The 20427-nt window shown below is 45.5% G+C and overlaps 1 protein-coding gene across 7 annotated transcripts in view; it reads right to left on the bottom strand.

Moving 5' to 3' along the window:
* The window catches only part of LOC113807867 (serine/threonine-protein kinase VRK1), a 107220-nt gene that overhangs the window by 53970 nt on the left and 32823 nt on the right, over window positions 1-20427 (bottom strand). For 4 of the 7 annotated variants that reach the window (XM_070123484.1, XM_070123490.1, XM_070123485.1 and 1 more), the window contains one exon: window positions 19973-20066. The gene's annotated coding sequence lies outside the window, so the exon portion shown is untranslated. Of the gene's footprint in view, window positions 1-13723; window positions 13824-19972; window positions 20067-20427 lie in introns of all 7 variants that reach the window. The other 3 variants (XM_070123487.1, XM_070123489.1, XM_070123488.1) reach the window with 1 other exon arrangement.

Genomic DNA, 20427 nt, shown 5'->3' with positions numbered 1-20427 from the left:
TCTGTCTCCTTTTGATTACACTCCCGGTATCATTGCTACAAAATATATCAAACCACACCAATACGTTTCAAAACAAGACACAGAAAAGAAAGAAAAAATAATACATAAGACAGAAATAAAACGGAAATACCAATGCATCTTACCCTCCCGTTAGGTATTCTTTCTTGACCATCGCAGAAGGGCGAGTGAAAGGAGAGAATGATGATGGGAAGGATAAAGAAGAAGGAAAGAAAAAAATAAGGATTTACTAATAACAACAATGATAATGACTGATGATGGTGATAACAAATAATCATGATAATAGAACATTCGATTACTAATACTAAATCATACCAATAACAATGAGGAAGAGGAAGACGAGGACGAGGAGGAAGAGGAGGATGGATAGAAGAAGAGAAGGAATAAAAGGAGGAGGAGGAGGAGGAGGAGAAGATGTAAGTAAACACGTCACCACCTCAGTCCCACCGGGCGAGGGGGAGGAGGAGGGGAAGGAGGAGGAGATGCTCCAGCTAACTGCGCCATTGCAAACGTATCCTGAATCTGCATCCGAGATATCATGAGACTCTTTACCTAAAATATATCGAGACTTTGTACATGGTTTATTGAAATGTTAAACTCGTGTCAAAAATAAGAAATTAAAAAAGAAAAAGAAAGAAAATAAAATAAAAAAAGTATCAATTCTCTGCACATTACATTGAATATCTAAGATCAATTTAAGACACAACGGAGCTTGCATGTGATATATATATATATATATATATATATATATATATATATATATATATATATATATATATATATATATATATATATACATATATATGTGTGTGTGTGTGTGTGTGTGTGTGTGTGTGTGTGTGTGTCTGTGTGTGTGTGTGTGTGTGTGTGTGTGTGTGTGTGTGTGTGTGTGTGTGTGTGTGTGTGTGTGTGTGTGTGTGTGTGTGCGTGTGTGTGCGTGTGTGTGTATATATATATATATATATATATATATATATATATATATAATATATACATATACATACATATATATACACATATATACAAACATATATATACATATATATATACAAACATATATATACATATATACACATATATACATATAATATATATATACATATATATACATATAATATATATACATATATATACATATATATACATAAAATATATATACATATATATACATATAATATATATACATATATATACATATAATATATATACATATAATATATATACATATAATATATATACATATAATATATATACATATATATATACATATAATATATATACATATATATACATATAATATATATACATATAATATATATACATATAATATATATACATATAATATATATACATATAATATATATACATATATACATATATATATATACATATATATACATATATATATATATGTATATATATATACATATATATATAAATATATAATGTTCATTCATATAATTTCGATCAACAATCTGGAAGAGACCTACATTAACAATAACGCAATTGTCAAAACCAACAATACCGACCCAAAATCAATGAAACCAGCACAACCAAATTCCACGAATAGCAAAAAAAGCAGAGATAAGAATCACACTCTTAAAATAAACCGACTGAGAATAACGCCAGAATTAAAAAAAAAAAAAAAAAAATAATAATAATAATAATAATAATAATAATAATAATAATAAATAAATAAATAAAATAAAAGCACCCAGTCACCCCGAATCCTTTTCAATCACCTCGATCAAAAGGGAAGCAGGAGGTTATGCAATTCCGTCGAAGGAAAGTGAGTCTGGCAATAAATATCTCTATGTCAGACATAAAATCAAGCCTTCCTTTTGCTCTACGATAGAGATCCGTAACTAGTAGAGCAACGCCAACGAAAAAAAACAACAACAACAACAACAAAAACTACATCAACAACAGCAATAACAAGAAAAGAAATGCACCAGAAACAAACACAACGGCATAACCTTCCATCTTGACCCAATTCTTCATCAAAGGGAACTCGAAACACTAAAATAGTACACGTATTTTTAGCCTTCTAATAAAAGAAGGGAAAAAGAAAGAGAGAAACAAAAAGGAGAGGGCAAGCGGTGAGAAAAGTGATGATGATGATGATGATGATGATGATGATGATGATGATGATGATGATGATGATGATGATACTAATGATGGTGATTGTGATGAAGACAAAGATGATTGATGATAACTGATGATAGTGATGGCGAAAAATATAATGGCGAAGAGAACGGCTATTAAAACACCTGTCCTGTACTGCAAGCTAAATTGGAATAAAATTACCTCCCGCAATCAGTGAGTGACCTTGAAAACGACAAATAAAACAGACATCAAAAAAAGGAAATTACAAACAACAAATAGCCCCCAAAACAAAAACAAATCCCCTCCCACAAACATAATAAATAAATAAACAAATCTATCAGCCACCCAAACAACCAACCAACCAACACCCAGCAGCAGAAGCACTCCCTCCCAAGCACAGCAACGCAAGCAAAGCCAAATTACAAGAGGCGGCAGCGTGGCGACTCGTGCATGAGTGTCAGCGTAAGAGCATATTAATAAGGAGGAGGGGGGGGGTAAAGGAGGAGGGCGGGGGGAGTGTAAAGAGGAGTGATACGAGAGAGCGTGGGGTGGGGTGGGGGCGATGTAGGGGGGGGCGGGAGACAAGTTGCCAAGATGGCTTCCTAAGGTAACAAAATGGCGCACTCTGTTACATAAGGTGTGTCGGCGCGGCGCGGCAGTGGAGCGAGCTGGGAACGTGGGCGGGATGGGGATAGGGGGTCCGAGGGGGGATGGTGAGTCGAGACCCGCGTGTGGAGCAGGGAAGGTGGGGGTAGGGAGGGAGGGAGGGTAGGCAGGGAGGAAGGATGGAGAGCGGAGGGAAGAGAGCGGAGCTAGGGAGGGAGTAGGGAGGAAGGAGAACAGATAGGGGGGGGGAGGGAGGAGGAAGGGGGTAGACACTGAGGTTCACACACACGCAGCCAGTTAAGCGGCGCGGACACGTCTACCTCCCCGGTCCCTCCCCCCCGCCCCTTCTTGGAGTCGCAGTTTCACCACCATATTACCATCACTATTTCTGTAACATTCACCCCCAGTCATATCTTTAAAATCTAATTACAGAACGGAAATAAAAACATGAAAAAATAAACAAACGTACCCAATGACATCGGGCGACTGCCAAAATAAACAGCAATAAGTTGAGATCATATCGATTCTCTCAACAGTTCAAATGAAGTCGTCCATAAATGATGCATCGCTAACCTTGAAAATGCCAAGGCAAATAATAGAAAATGATATTTCTCTCTCTCTCTCTCTCTCTCTCTCTCTTTCTCTCTCTTTTTCTCTGTCTCTCTCTCTCTCTCTCTCTCTCTCTCTCTCTCTCTCTCTCTCTCTCTCACGTACCTAGCCCTCCCTTTTCGCCCCACCGTGAAGGCCAAGGTCCCCCTTCTTACTCCACGTGCAGGCAATATTAGCTTCAAGGAAAAAACGACCAAAACTGCAGAGAGAGAGAGAGAGAGAGAGAGAGAGAGAGAGAGAGAGAGAGAGAGAGAGAGAGAGAGAGAGAGAGAGAGAGAGAGAGAGAGAGAGAGAGAGAGGAGAGAGAGAGAGAGAGAGAGAGAGAGAGAGGGAGAGAGAGGGAGAGAGAGAGAGCGAGAGAGAGAGAGCGAGAGAGAGAGAGCGAGAGAGAGAGAGAGAGAGAGAGAGAGAGAGAGAGAGAGAGAGAGAGAGAGAGAGAGAGAGAGAGAGAGAGAGAGAGAGAGAGAGAGGGAGAGAGAGGGGAGAGAGGGAGAGAGAGAGAGAGAGAGAGAGAGGGAGAGAGAGAGAGGGAGAAAGAGAGAAAGAGAGAAAGAGAAAGAGAGAGAGAGAGAGAAAGAGATGGATAGAGAGAAAGAGATGTATAGAGGGAAAAAGATGGATAGAGAGAAAGAGATAGATAGAGAGAAAGATATAGACAGAGAGAAAGAGATAGACAGAGAGAAAGAGATAGACAGAGAGAAAGAGATAGATAGAGAGAAAGAGATAGATAGATAGATAGATAGATAGATAGATAGATAGATAGAGAGAGAGAGAGAGAGAGAGAGAGAGAGAGAGAGAGAGAGAGAGAGAGAGAGAGAGAGAGAGAGAGAGAGAGAGAAACAAGAAGAAAAACATTTTCATCGCATCAATATATCAACTGAATTGCATTTTACCCGTCACATTTAACGGCAGATCATTCCGTTACAGACCCCCATTCTGTCTCCTTCTAGAGCACCACAATAACATCGACGAACACCTTTTTAACATCAACACACATCATCACAACATCAACAATCATCGTAACAATATCACAGATCATCGCAACACTAGGTCCTAGCACAACAATATCAACGCACATTGCAGCAACATCATAATATCAACGAAGGATTTATGCATTCCCTTCCTTAACATAGTCTTCTCATTAACTCCAGAAACGTTGATGAAACGTTTTATTGCCATTAATATCAACTTATAACAACACCGACGACAATAACATGAGCAAGAATTCAGAAGCTTCTCCAAGTGGGAGGCGGGGGGAGGGGGGGAGGGGGGAGGGTACACTTGTTGGCGTGCAATGTTGATGGCCGTAGCAGTGCAATATTCATGCTTGTTTGGAGAGTGCGAGGCGCGTGCGGGGAGAGGGGATAAGGGTGTACGGAAAAGAGCGAAGTTCAGAGGGAGAGGAAAAAGAAAAGAAAATCGAGAACTATATAACGAAAGATAAGTAGTAGAGGGAAAAAGAGAGGAAAAAAAGAGAAAACTAATTTTGGAGTATAAAACAGCCCTCAGCAATCACTAATACTATTACAACTACCCCACCACAACTTCCAACACTACCACTACGACTATAACTACCCACTACAACCACCACAACTACTATTACCACAACACCTATGAGTATTTACGAAACACCGGTCCCCGCGCAGATCAATACTGGAACAACAATGCTTCCTGCCATGCAAACTGTGCACGCGGGGCGGGTGTAAACTTCACACTTTACTACGCCGTACTCCGCAACCCCCCCAACACCGCGTGCTTGCTTGCTTGGCAACTACCTACACATAATCAGAGTTGGTTTAGAGCATGGCAGCGAGTTATGAGGCCGAGGCAAGCACATGTTGATTGCATGAACGCACGCACACAAGGGCGCCTTTTTCTCGATTTATTACAGGCAACAACATTATTTTCTTGGTTAATTATACATTTTTAAACCTTTATTTATTTACCGCGCCAACATACCCAACATTCATCCTCTCATCATACTCCTCAAGCCACCAACGTACGGTACATTTCTTATCCTCCATCTTCTGCAAATTACACACAAGATCCCCATCGTCCATTCCCCATCTCCTCATCATCAATACGAAGAACAGGAGGAGGAGACCCGAGCGACGACGATGATAATGAGAGCGTCTCGTGTAAACGCGACCAAGCCTACTCCAGTCTTGAGAAACTTGTACTATAATTAGACTTCCTGCCAAACTGCTGCTCTCCGCTTCGCCCCTTTTCAGCCACGGGACGCCCGTTAACAACACAAGCAAGAGGACCGAACGAATAGATAAAAAATGGTAAACTGAAGGAAAAATTCAGTCACAGTACGATCAGTATGACCAAAAGACTTTTTTTTTAAAGGAGAAAAAATGAAGGGGAAAAATTAAACATCTTCAAGGGATATCATTTACCCATTCCATCTTCCTATATTCGCGTGTATCTGTGCACTCCATACAACAGATACACAAATCAGAGAGAAAAATATATGACCTGATAGATAAGACAGACATACAGACAGATAGCTAATCAAAACGCAACTCCCAGCAACCAAACCAGCTTGCCCATCTTGACAACAAAAAGAGTAGTTGCATAAGGTGTAAAATCAGCTGACGATCGCCCGGTGATACGCCAGAGGAGAGAGAGAAAGAGAGAGAGACGTCACGTGAATTGAGCCAGAGGACGCACCAAGGTCGGGTTTCGCGGTCGGCAAAAATTTCGCGTAGCACAAACAAGAACAGATTTACATACACAGGAACATACGGACACGCAGGTTCAAATGTAGGAACACTCTACAAGATAAACCCCTCATAACTACACACATATATATACGAGCTTTTTTCTCCCTCCTCTTCGAAGCCAAACTACCCAAGCACAAACATACTAACATATTCCGAGAACATCGACACCTAAACAACCCAAATAAAACAACCAAATATCCAAAATTATGACATAAACCCCTCACGAAGACTCCCCTATTCCATCCCCGCCTTCGGCCTCCTCCCCTCTTCTTCCATTTCCCTTCCCTATCCTCTCTCCTCCCCTCCATTTTTCGTCCAAACGCGCGCCAAGCTCACCAAAGTGGCAGTATAACCGGTATGAACCGGTCGAGACGCGGCGAGGGTACGCCGGCTTGCATGTATGGGAGGACCACGTGCGGGGGAAGGGGGGGAGGGGGAGGGACAGAGAGGGAGTACTGCGCAATAACGCTTATATAACATCGACTCTCACCCCCATCCCTATGAGCGTCCTTTAGGCTCCTGTCCTGTTGAATCTGAGTTTGGGGGAGATGGCTGCGTATCTCGGTTCGTGTGGCTCGTTGGGGTTGGAATAATTGTCCGGTTGGCTGGGGTTGGGCTGAGGTGGCTGATTGGTTGCGTGCCTGGTGGTTTGGCTGTCTGTTGCCCGTGTCATTCATTACCCGTAGGACCGACAAGGACAAAAAAAAAGAAGGCCCCCAAACAATGATAAAAGTCCCAAGCACACATGACAAGCAAATCATGTAAACAAACAAAAACAAGATATTTCCCCCAATGTCTTAGCAACACACACATACGCATACACACACACAAATTAGTGATAACAACAACAACAATGATGATGATAATAATAATAATAATAATAATAATAATAATAATAATAATAATAAATAAACAAATAAATGAAAAAGAATAAAAATAGATCAATAAAAAAATAAATCTGCTTAACAGACGAACAAACAGAAGCAGCCAAAAATGCTACGTCATGAAACTTATTACCAATGTTTCGAGATAAAAGAAGGATGGCAAGAAAAGCAACATGATGAAACCTTATGAAAAAATCAAATAAAAGATGCAATATTACGTTAAATGGAGAACGAAAAACAAGATAAATATGCACATCATTGGCACTGAGTACATTAACGAGGACAAAAATAAAAGAAAGAAAAATCACAGAATTGCCCCCAAAATCGTCGCATCATAAAAAATTAGATGAAAAAATATTATCAAATTTGACAAAGTAACATGAATCATGACAAATAAAACAACACAAAACTGAAAGGATATAAAACATCATCATGGAAATCAACAATAAATACGACGCACAAAGATTCTAACCAACAACCCCCCCCCCCCCAAAAAAAAATAAGTCAAAATAAACCCAATAACACTCCAATGACGGAACACTTCCCCTCCTCCTCCTCCTCCTCCTCTACCGTACCCCCTCCCTCCTCTCGCACACCTGTGAACTGTCCTTCCCTCCCCCTTTCCCACCTCCCTTACCTCTCTTCCGTCCACCCTCTCCTTCCCTTCATCTCTTCCCTCTCCCCCTCTCCTATTTTCCTTTCCACCCCCTCCCTATTCCTCGTACACCCCCCCCTTCCCTGCCCTTGACCCCCAACACGACAAACAACCCGTGGGCTTGCGGAGACGGGCGTGCGGGCGGGGAGCGGCGGCGCCAGGGCGGGGGCGAATGACAGGGTGTCGACGGCGGGATCAGGTCCAAAAAGGGACGACACGCAAAACCCTCGTCATATTTTGGGTCCACTCGTAGATAGGTTCACGCACGCACGCACGCACACACACGCACGCACGCACGCACGCACGCACGCACGCACGCACACACACAAATAAGTAAATAAAATAAAAAAAAATGAATAAATAAAATAAAAATAAATGAATAAATAAATAAAAATAAATAAATAAATAAAATAAAAATAAATGAATAAATAAAATAAAAATAAATGAATAAATAAAATAAAAATAAATGAATAAATAAAATAAAAATAAATGAATAAATAAAATAAAAATAAATGAATAAATAAAATCAAAATAAATGAATAAATAAAATAAAAATAAATATATAAATAAATAATAATAATGCAAAAATAACAATAATAATGAAAAATCATAAGGAGGTCTGGGTTACGGATCGGAGAGGGGGAAAGGGGAAGGAAGGATTGTGCTACTTTATGTAACACTTGTACGCTGAACACGCTCGCAAGGAGAAATCTCTTTATATAACACGCTTGTCAAGAAGACTTATCTCTATCTCTTTCTCTTTCTTTCCTTCTCTCTCTATATGTCTTTCTTTCCTTCTCTCTCTCTATGTGTCACTCTTACTCTCTCTACAATCAAATAAACAAATACATATATCTATTTGTTCATTCATTTATCTACATATAAATATACATACACACACACCCGCACACAACCCATACAACAGAAATCACCCGAACTCCGTCACATCAATTTCCCGCGTGAGGATATCCTGTTAGAGAGAGATCCAACACATTCGCCGAGTCTTTTGTTCGGCTGCCGCGATCCGCCATCCACGCAGCCGCCTTCCCCAGACAAGAGGAGCGTGGAAACAACCAGGCCGGATGTCGTGGATGGTAACAATGTTTTGGTTTAGTACCCGGATGTACTATAGCAGAAAGGGGGGGGGGAGGAGAGGGTCAGAGGAAGGGGGTGTAAGGGGGGGGAAAGGGAGGGGAAGTGGCGGAAAAGGGGATGGAAGGTGTGGGGAAGGGGAAGGGAGGTAGGGGAAAGGTAGAGGAGAAGGGTAGAAGCAGGAAAAGAAGAGAGAAGAGAGGGAGGGAAGGTAGAAGGAAAATATAAGGAGGGAGGAAAGGGAGGGGAGAAGAGAATGGGGATGATAATATGTATTAGGGAAGGGAAAAAAGAAGCAAGAGATAGCAATAACGCGGGGACGGAGCAAAAGATTACAAGAGAAACAAAGTACGACAGGTACACAGAGGAGGGGAGGAGCGGGCAGAGAGGGAGGGGCTTAATTACACACTGAAAATCCTGCTGCCAGGCTATGACGGATGGCAACACGGCGACGCGTAATGCCGAGGCCTTGCGTGACCCGCCCCCTGTTGCAGGAGGGGCTTCCAGCAGGCCAATGCCGATATTTCTCCCAGCACGGACCCGGCCAGCCAATACAAGCCACGCACGTATAAGCCTTACCTACAGGCCTCATTACCTCAAACGATCAACGACATTCCTTCCCTCTCCCTCTTCCCTCCTCTCTCCCTTTTGTCCCTCCTCCTCTCTCTATCTCCCCTATTCTCCCTCCGCCCCTTCCACTCCCTCTGTTGAACATGATCTCGTCTCCAAAACGCAATGCGTCACGTGAGTGAAAATGAAGATTAAGGTAAAAAAAAAAAAAAAATGAATGAAGCAATTAAAAAGGCATACATGCATATCTCCTTGCAGACAAAGAGACAAACAGATTAACAGCCAAGCAAACATATGCTATACATGTACTACAAAGGACACCTCCCAATAGTACGCATCTACATCACCCTTGACAACAAATACAACTACCCCTTCCACGCCCACCCCTGCCCCCACTCACCGCAAACCGGAACAAAGGCATACCATTCTCTAATTTGCAACAACAACAACAACGCACTTCTGAGGAAATGGGAATTCGTCACATGACAAGGGGAGGGCGGAGGGGGAAGAGGAGGAATAAGAGGAATAGGAGGAGGGGACAGAAGAGGGAAAGACAAAATGGTAGCAGAAAATAGAAGCAAACGGAAGAAGAGTAACTTGAGAAAATATCGACACAAAGATAATAAAATAAACAAATAGATATATAAAGAAAACACACAGATAAATGCAAGTCAATGAAGAGCACCAAAGTGGGGAAGGGACAAAATAAGGGGAAGAAGACACGAGTCGGAGCAAAGAGAGAAGAGGAGAAGGGATAAAGGGAAGGGGAGTCACGAGTCGGAGCAAAGAGAGAAGAGGAGAAGGGATAAGGGGAAGGGGGGACACGAGTCGGAGAAGTCGGGACATGGGGGAGGGGGAGGAGGAAGGGAAATGGAAGAGGGGAGAGGGGGAGGGGGAAGGGACGCGGAGGAGGGGAGAGGGGAGGGGGAAGGGACGCGGAGGAGGGGAGAGGGGAGGGGGAAGGGACGTGGAAGAGGGGAGGGGGGAGGGGAGGGGAGGGGAGGGGAGGGGAGGGCGAGACGAATGACGAAAAAGCACGACCCGAGCCACGGTCAAGGTCGCCGCAGCAGCTTTTCGTACCTGCGCGCCTTCGGTTACTCTGTCATTCCTTGGTCGAAGTACCCGGCCGGTAAGAACGTGTGTGGGCGTGTGTGTGTGTACGTGTTATTGCCATGTAAGTATGTGCGTCCGCTGCGCTTTGCATGATGAACAAATATAAATCCTTGCATGCTAGACACTTCCAAAATAATGTTGTCGTTTTAATCTTCAAAAGAGAGTAAAAGAGAGAGAAAATTGTTCTGCGTTTGTGTCAGGGTAAAGGGTAAAGGGGGAAAAGAAGAGTAGAGGTGATGGAAGAGAAGAGAAGGAAAAAAGAAAAGAAACGAGATGCGAAAAGACACGAGAAAAGAGGAGATGACAGGAGAGGAGGAAAAAAAAAGAAAGACAGCAGCAGACCAGAAAAAAGACAAGAGATGAAAAAAGAAAAAACAAATACAAACATTAGCCAATGGTTACAACGCACTCATTCTTTTGCCAAATAAGTTCCTGTCAGCGTGTCCTTCTGGTGAAGCCTCGCGTGCATCGTCCCGCGGGAAAATTATTACACGTTCATTCAGTCTAACTGTCGCAGTTTATTGAACGTAAACTCCAAAAAAATGACCACGTTTCGCATTTCTCTGCAAGGGGAGGGGCGGGGGCGGAGTCATCATTCTGAACGCTGTTCTTATACCGTTTTCGAGTCTGCCGGTGCTTTTGTTCGGATGCGAAGCCTGTAATTTCGAGTGTTGGCGGTGTCCGATTCGGTGCAAATAGGGAGAGCATGTTGGAATGTCTCCGCGGCCGCCGGAAATCTCTCTCCATGCACTCTATTATATCTCGGTGCATTCGCATCATTTCTCAGACTAATTCTAAACATTTAGACCATCGAATTTCACCCACTCTTCCGGGAGCAAGGCGTGCAGTCGGCGTGTGGGCGTGAGGGCGTGAGGGTTAGTAAGTAGGTAGGGCACGTCCGGGCGGGAGCGAGGGTCAGAATGCTTACATCCAGGTCCCACACCCGCGCCATCGACTAGGGGGCCGTGCAGCATGAGTCAGCCCGCCGCGGTCGCATTGCAGCATTGATCATGCAACAAGCCAAGGGTGGAGGATGGCGATGGGAATTCCAGCGTCGTAGAAACTGGAGCCCGAATGCATTTCTCTTCGCTTTTACTCGGCCTTTTCCTTTTTTACTTTAGCATTTTCTTATTTTCATTCCATTCTATTCAAGGCTACTCTATTCTTCTATAATCTGCCTATCTATCTATCTATCTCTCTGATATATTTAGAGAGAGAGAGATCCCTACCTAAAGCACCATATTTACGTAAACACAGACCTTTCCAACTTCCTTCCGGCCCCCCTCCCCCCACACCCAGTCCTCCCGCAACCCCTCTCCAAACACCTAAACAACGCCCTTAACATCTACAAAGCAAAAGACAAACAAAGCCCCTCGAAAGACTACCAACGAGGGCGCAGGCGACGAAGCCGAAGCCGCCAGGGATCACGCCGGCGAGGAGAGACAACAAAGGAAAGCCTGCCTTACTGCTTAAGTGTGTGTCATAGCCTTGGGGCGCCGAACGTGGCCGTGTGCGTGTGCTAATGTGTGTGTGAACGTGTGTGTGTGTGTGTGCGTGTGTGCTACCGCCCCGTTTCTCCTCCAATCGGCGCTCTCTCAACCGTGGAAGGAAGGTATCCGTTCCGCCTCCAATTCCCGCCCGCCCGCCACCCGCGTCAACCGCGACATAGAGGCTGAAGGGACTCCGTTTCCCGAGGCGTTGAAGACCTTTTCATTTCGCAGAATAACAAAAGGAAAATCCCAGCTGATGTCTCAGTTCAAGATCGATTATTCTGAAAATATCTGAGGTGGGAGTGAGGTTTCTACCACCTTCCTCCGCCCTTCCCGGCCGCCCCCGCAGCGTGAGGGACAAACTGGTGAAAGCAAACACTTTCTCGAATGCCACTTGGTCCCGCCTCCTTCCCGGAGAACTCTGTAGCACAATGCTCGCGCTAACAACCCATGAACCGCTATTCACTTCAACGGTGCATATAAGGACACACTCTCTCTCTCTCTCTCTTTCTCTGTCAGTCTTGTAATATATTTATGTGTAGTGTCTGGTTCTTCATCTTTTCACGCCCCTTTTCTCCCTCCTCTCCCTTCCCTTTTCCTTCCTTCCCTCTCTGTCCACACTACAAATACCTGTCAGTACGCATCCCTCTCTCGCTCCCTTTCTCTTCCTGTCCCAATTCATCTCTTCACCCTTCACCCATCCATCACAGCCCTCCCCAACACAGATCCATTCCAGCTACTTGTGTGGTTCGTTTGGCAGAAAGGCAGACAGACAGACAGACACGCAAACACACGAGCACAGGTACAATCACGCGGACGAAGAGGAAGAGGACAAAAATCCCCGCGGCCTCCAAGCTTGACGGGAGGGACACTACCCTCCTCCCACCAACAATCTATCTATCTCCCTCCCTCCTTCCCTCCCTCCTCCCATCAACGCTCTCCCTCCCTCCCTCACTCACTCCTTCCTCCCCCTCCCCCTCCCCCCTCTATGAGTGTGCGGTATGCCGACGGCGAGGTGAGCGATGACGAGCAGGAGCGGCGACGGAGACGGCGGCGACCAGCGGAGCAACGACCCCACCGCCTCCGCCTCCGCCTCCTCCGCCATCACCGCCGAGAGCGTTCAGACACACGACACAGACATACACACACGGCGACGGCGGTGAAAGGAGACCTTCGTTTGGTGTCGCCGTCCGAAGTGAGGCGTAGGAGGGGACGGGAAAGAGGGAGGGAGGGAGGAGGAGGAAGAGGGGGTGTACAAGATGAGGATGGGGGAGCGAGGAGGATAGAGAAAAGGAGAAAAGGAGAGGAAGGAGAAAGGGAGAAAAGGGGAGGAAAAGAGAAGGATGTGTATGGAGGTAGAGGAAGAGGGAGAGGAAAAGACAGAGAAGGAGAAATTAAGAGAGGGGAAGGACGACAAAAAGAAAAGGAAGGGAGGAAGAGAAGAATTAGAGGAAGAAGGAAAAGAAGAAGAGCGCAGCATACGGCCTCTTTCCGAGTGAGTGAGGGAGGGAGGTTTTTGCCATCGGGTCGGAGTCAACTACGAAGTATGGGGGGAGGGGGAGGGGGAAGGAAGGACGGGGGAGAAGGGGGGGTAAGAGAAAACCACCCCACCCTTCACCTCGTCCGAACACAGCCGCCTGACGCAACAGCAGTGGTAAGGTGACGTCAACCATCGCATTTTCAATCTTCTCGCTTACAACCCAAAAAATCGCAAGTGAACAAACAAACTAAACCAAACCGAACCGAAACAAAGCCACAAAACAAAAACACGCGCAACGACAAACCTAAGACATACACGAAAAACAAAACAAAAAAAAACATACGGTCAACACACACACACTGCGGTCTCACCTCGAAAAACAAGGCTGGCCGTCGAAATCAACTCGAACATCCGCTAAAACGACGACCGAGACCGCGCAGATAACGACGAACGACCACACACGTCCATGCGCTATCAAACAAAGGCATTATTAGGAGAGACACAGAAAGGTTCATATTTGCTGCCACAGATATAGAGACAGATAGATAGATAGATAGATAAATAAATAGATAGATAGAAAGAGAGAGAGGGAGAATTTATGCATACCCCCTGCACACACCCCTCCAGCCACTCTCATCCCCTCCACTCTCCCTCTCCCCTCTCGAATCCGCTCGGCCGGACCAAGTACCGTAAAGAAAATTACACTTGATCTATCACATGTGCAATGCGCAGGTGTCCGACGCTCGCGGCTGTTGTTACGGCCCTCCGCCCCCCCCAACCCCCCCTCTCTCTCATACCTTTCCCCCTCCCTAAGCCCTTCCCCCTTCTCTCATAGCTATCCCCCTTCCCCCCTCAAGCCCTACCCCCCTCTCTCTCTCACTCATACCACCCCCTCCCCCCTTCCCCTACCCCTCGCGGCCACCTAGCGAGCGCCCGAACCTCACCTGCGGGCCCCGTTTTACATCCATCCACCCCTTTGCCCCTATTTGGCGATCGCCGCTTTCGGAAGTACAATGCCGCCCCGACTTCTACGCCGTGCCTTCCCTGCTTACCTGTGGCTGCCAGTGCCCTCCCTCCTTCTCTTCTCTTTCTTGCTCCCATTCCTCTTCCTCTTCCCCCTCCTCTTCTTCACTTTCTACCACTTTTCTCTTCTTCCCATTCCTCCTCCTCCTCCTCCACTTCTTCACTTCCTACTGTTTTTCTCCTCTTCTTCCTCTTCCCATTCCTCCTCCTCCTCCTCCTCTTCTTCACTTCCTCCTACTTTTCTCCTCTTCTTCCTCTTCCCATTCCTCCTCTTCTTCACTTCCTACTACTTTCTCTTCTTCCTCTCCTCATTTCTTCTTCCATCTCCAATCACCTCCCAGTCCTCCTCACCCTACACTCCCCCCCTTGCCCTTCCCATTACCCTCTCCCCTCCTTTATTCTTATTCGTGTTCTTGTTGATCTGCTTCTTCTCTCCTCCTCCCTCCTTACCTCCCCCCCCCTTTCTTTCTTCCTTTTCCTCCAAGCTAAAACAGGTTAAGCAGGTCTGCTGTCTGTACTCTGGGTTCAGTGCTACTACTACTAACCGCTTACTCTCTCCCCTTATGCTGCCTCTGTGTGCGCATGGTGTGTGCATGACTTGACATGACGACGTGACTTGACAGCTCCCTGTCATGAGCCAGTCTCTCGTTAAACATTTGCACGAGGCTTGAAGATACAACAATGCGATATAGTGATATGATATGATGTGCAGATATAGGATACAACAGGATGCGATGACATGTGATATGCTAATGTAACTGGTATTTACACAATAAGCGTATCTAGCTGATATACCACGGGTTCTACTTTCCATTCTACAATGAACCTAAAAGCCTCAAAGGGGAGAGGAAAACAAACAACAGACTGAATCGAAGGGAGAACGGAGAAAAACGGAGAAAAAATAATGGACTAGGAAGAGGATAAAGAGATGCAAGTCACCGCGACTACCTGCCGTCACTAAGCCTTCACACGCGAGGCCAGTAAGCCACCAAGAACCGATCCCAGAAATTATGAACCAACTTTAAAGATCAATAAAAAGCCAACACATCCAAAGGGAAAAAACAAAATCGACCTAAATCCTTTAACGAGAGTCAACATCTTATCTTGCAGTGTAGCCAACCCTGCACCTACCGCCCTGGCCCCTGCGTGACCTCCCGGGACCCCAGACTCGTGTCAGAGCGCAGCCGGACGACGAATTCCTCCCCCCCACCCCACCCCACCCCCACTCCACGCAACCCTCCTCGCCACTGCCAATGCCCCCTCCTATTACCCTACCCGCTCCTACTTCACATACAGACCTAGCTATGTACTTAACTGCCAACGTACATGCACACAGACATGCACGCACGCACCAACATAAACACCTTTTCACTTCTTCTGCCTCCCAACCTGTCGCTTTGCCCAACCGGCCCTCATCTTCATCGCTCTCAGAATACGGCCAGCGCTCACCTCCCCCCCCCCATCCCCCTCACCCCATACACCCTTTACTCCCTTCCACATATCCTTCACCCTCCCCCTTCCGTTTCTCTGTTCTCCATTTCATTTCCATCCCAACTTCCTTCCTTCTCTCCCTATCTTCCTACATTCCTTCCACCCTCCTTATCTCCTTTCCCTCTCCTTCCCTACCTTCCCCCTTCCTTCCTTCCTACCTTTCCCTTCCTCCTTCCTTCCTTCCTTTCCCTTCCCCACTTCCTCCCTCCCTCCCTTCCTACCTTCCTTCCCCCTCCCTCCTCCTTTACGACCCGATACAAATCGTGTTGTTGACGCTGCGCAGCCACGCTATTTCCTCCTTGCACGAGGCTCGCTTCTTAATCAGCAAATTAATCACTCATTCAACCAATCAATCGATCAGTCAAATATAGGTGTGTGTGTGTGTGTGTGTGTGTGTGTGTGTGTGTGTGTGTGTGTGTGTGTGTGTGTGTGTGTGTGTGTGTGTGCGCGCGCGCGCGCGTGTGTCCAATCTATTTCTGACATTTGAAATCATATAAAATCAATTAAATATTTCTCCTTCGACAGGTTATGTACTCGCCATCTCATTCTACTCTCTCAAATGCGCATACAAAGTCCTCTCCCTGTTAACAACACGCCCAATTTTCTTGTCACCATCCCTTCTTCAGACACTCACACTCACACTCACACTCACACTCACACACACACACACACACACACACACACACACACACACACACACACACACACACACACACACACACACACACACACAGAGAGAGAGAGAGAGAGAGAGAGAGAGAGAGAGAGAGAAAGTAGATTGAGAGAGAGAGAGAGAGAGAGAGAGAGAGAGAGAGAGAGAGAGAGAGAGAGAGAGAGAGAGAGAGAGAGAGAGAGAGAGAGAGAGAGAGAGAGAGAGAGAGAGAGATTAAACACCGCTAGCCAAACAGCCAAGGCAGAATAGCTCCCCAGACACGACACGGATTCCTCCCCGTCCCGCGCACCGTGCCAACCTCCTCCTCCTCCGGTGAGCCCATCCGAAACCCCGGGACGACCTCCTCCTCCTCTCCGTCTTGTTGTCACGCGGGGATTAGGTTCCCTCCCTGACCTATCCCACGCCTTCGCCAGCCTTCGATAGCCTCTAATCGCGTAGGCCTAGATAGTAATAATGATGATTTAACAATAATAATAATAATAATAATAATAATAACAATAAACACTGCGGGAATTAGAGCCTGGATGGATATTGGTTAAAAGGAAGGGAAGAAGGAGAAAAGAAGGCATAAGGGTGTTGGAGATCTATACGTAAGCTGCCTCCTTCCACTGCATGTCCCCCCTCCCCTTCCCTCTCCCTCCCTCCCTCCCTGGCGAGGTAATACACCCTTTGTGAAGGTCATGCTCTCCTCCCTCTTCCTCCCCCTCCCCCCTCCCCTCACCCCTTCGTCATTCTCTTTCTTCTCTCTTTCAAGTCTCGTGTATGGCTCCACCTTCTCTTCACGTTTCTACTCCTTCCTCTCCTCTTCCTACCCCGCTCCCCCCTCCAATCTTCCCTTCACCTACCCCCTCCCCAATCACGTGATCTGCAACTCCTCTGCGGACTCGCTTACGGACCGCCCCCCCTCCCCCCCCCGCTCTAGCCCAACCCCCCTCCACACCCCTTTGACTTACCTACCCCCCCCTTCCTACCCGTGCCTCCCTCCCCCTCCACCACGGCCCCTCCCCTCCTCTCCGCTCCCCTCCCGGCCCCTGGAATGAAGCGACAGAGTGGCGCCAGTCTTTACGCCGCTCCCCGCCCACAATGGGACGGCTAATGGCGGCCAGGAAGGGTGGTGGCGGCGCCTCGCTAACCGCGCCAGCCCTCCTCGCTTCCGTGCAACGACATCATCATTACGAGCACTCTTCTCGTCTTTGTTTCTCTTACAATTGTCATCGTCGTTACGATCATCATTCTTATTATTATCACCATTATCTAACACTCTTCTCTTCTCGTTTCTATAATTATCATCGTCGATATTATCATCATTCTTATTACTATCGCAATTACCTAACACTCTTCTCTTATCATCGTTTCTATAATTACCATCATCGTTATTGTAATCATCATAATTATTACCATCGCAATTATCTATTTCTATTGCTTCAAGGTAGTAAGTAATCTTAAAATATCATTGACTTTCTCTTGACACGCATATTTTCCCCAAATTTCGCATCAAATATACTTCGCGGACTAATGGGTGTTTTCGCGGGATTCCTAAAGCCAAAAGAAAGTCTTGCCAAAATTAAGTCAAGATACAAACAAGTGCGAATTTTTTACGCTCTCCCTGCCAAATTCAAAGAGAGACAAGTGGCTCCCAAGTTTCTATTTGCTTACGCAAAAATAACTACATGTCGCTAAATAAACAAATAAAACAATCATTTTACAAGACAATAAAAAAGATATCAAAATGCAACACAAATTGTATCAACTCAGCAACCCGCACGTACGCGAGATATCGAACGGAGGGGAAAGAAAAAAAAAAAAAACGAACGCAAGACAAAAAAAAGACTCAAAGAAAACGAAGAACCAATAAACCACCTTTAAAACACGAAAAAAAAGAAAATAAGAAAAGAAAAGAAAACAACACGAGATTTCCCTTCCCCATTGCACGTGATCTTTTAGCATATATACACGACTCAAGGTCAGATATAAACCACCCGGCAACAAGCAGACCCAAATTCCCTACGAATTCGTAATAAATTGCGCTCCGTGATCCGGTTTAACGTATAACGAAATCTATGTCCATTTACGTACGAATTCTCGCGGATCAACGGCAAAGTACAAAAGACTGGTTGGTATAAGTCACAAGCTCAACAATTAGTTTTTAGGACGCTAAGTAACATTCTCCCCACGTGATATTCTTTATTATGTAATTCACACGAACTGTCCGGAAGCGTTAGAGAAGAATTGTCAGCCAATCAGCTCGCAGGATTCCGCTGAAACCCCGCCTCTCCTTGGAACGTCATCGCGAGGCGCAATCGCTCTTCGAGAGAAGAAAACATGGCGGGAATCTTGTATCTTAGATCGCGCCGGTCTCTGTTACTGCATGACTATAGTGTTCTTTCAGCAATGTAACAATAACTGAAATTATTTAAAGGTTAAATTCTTTACAAAATTTATGTATAAGCCCACACCATCAGAGAAATAGTAAATATATAAAGAAGTGATTCAGCTGGGACCTTTGCAACGTTGCCACATCTACCCCTTAGCGTAAGCTCATACCACGTGGGAAAAAAATACTATCAGTCTCGTTTATTTCATAATTTTTTATTATTGACACTACCGAATAACCCGAATACTTGTAAAATATATTACAAATTTAAGTCCAAGTCAGGAAATCGATACATTCCGCTGACTCATGCTCGCCCCTACCAATCCAACAAGTTTAAACATGAATGGAAGCATCTGCATCATCAAATTCCTTCCAAGTCGGCCATTTTGGCGGGTCATTATACTTTCCATTTTTTTCTATTTCTACTGTACGAGACAGAGAGAGGGAGGGAGAGGGGATAGAGAGAGATAGAGATAGAAATAGATAGAGCGAGCGAGCAATAAACTGCGTGAGACCTCTTAGGATCTGGTAAAACTTCCTACTTCGTTTCTCGGACTTCCCAGTGACGGAGCCAGGTTCTCTGATGCATTTCAAGAGACTTCTGAAGATACCATTGACACCAATCAAAGCCAATACAAGACCTTGACAGAATAGAAAATGAGAAAATAGACAGACTAGGACAACCCCCTATTAGATTCTGATACGATCGGAGTCAATTCAAGTTCAACATAAATATTTTCTTTATTTTTCTTAACCAACATCGCCACTGGGTTTCGTTTTCGTAAAAAAAGATAAGAAAGGAAAAGAAAAACTCCCAGAGTTACACAAACATACCGATACAAATACAATTACAGAAGACAATGATAATGATGCTAAGATAACATATACGATGACGATGAAAATAAACATGTGAATAAACTAAACAACACGAATGATAATAATAAACCCCCCACCCCCACCCCACCCCACCCCACCCCACCCAACACGAATGATATTAATACAACCCCCCCCACCCCCCCACCCCACCCCACCCCGACGGAAGGAAAACTTGGCACTTACCGTTAATCTGTCAGCTGGCCGTTGCTGCTGCTGCTGGACGAAAATCAGCTGTGCCTCCCACGACTGCACTAGTCTGTCGTCATCACGTGGACAACTGCAAATGAAGAGGGAGGTCGTTAATTATGCAACAACGACAACCATGGGAGCACGAGGGAAAAGGTGTGTGGGGGGGGAATAGAAGATGGGCTAGGAAAATGGGATGGGAGGGAGAGGGGTAGGTGGGTTAGGAAAAAAAATGAATGGGAGGGAGGAATAGAAGATGGGGGAGGGAGGGATAGGTGGGTGAGGAAAAAAATGAATGGGAGGGAGGAATAGAAGATGGGGGCGGGAGGGATAGGTGGGTGAGGAAAAAAATTAATGGGAGGGAGGGATACGTGGGGTAGGAAAAAAAATTGTAGGCAGGAATAGATGGGTAGGTAAGGAAAAAAGGTTCTGAGAAGGATAGGTGGGTGAGG

Source organism: Penaeus vannamei, chromosome 7 (genome assembly GCF_042767895.1).
Source record: "Penaeus vannamei isolate JL-2024 chromosome 7, ASM4276789v1, whole genome shotgun sequence".
NCBI classification, from domain to species: Eukaryota; Metazoa; Arthropoda; class Malacostraca; order Decapoda; family Penaeidae; genus Penaeus; species Penaeus vannamei.
This window is presented reverse-complemented; position numbering and strand designations above follow the sequence as displayed.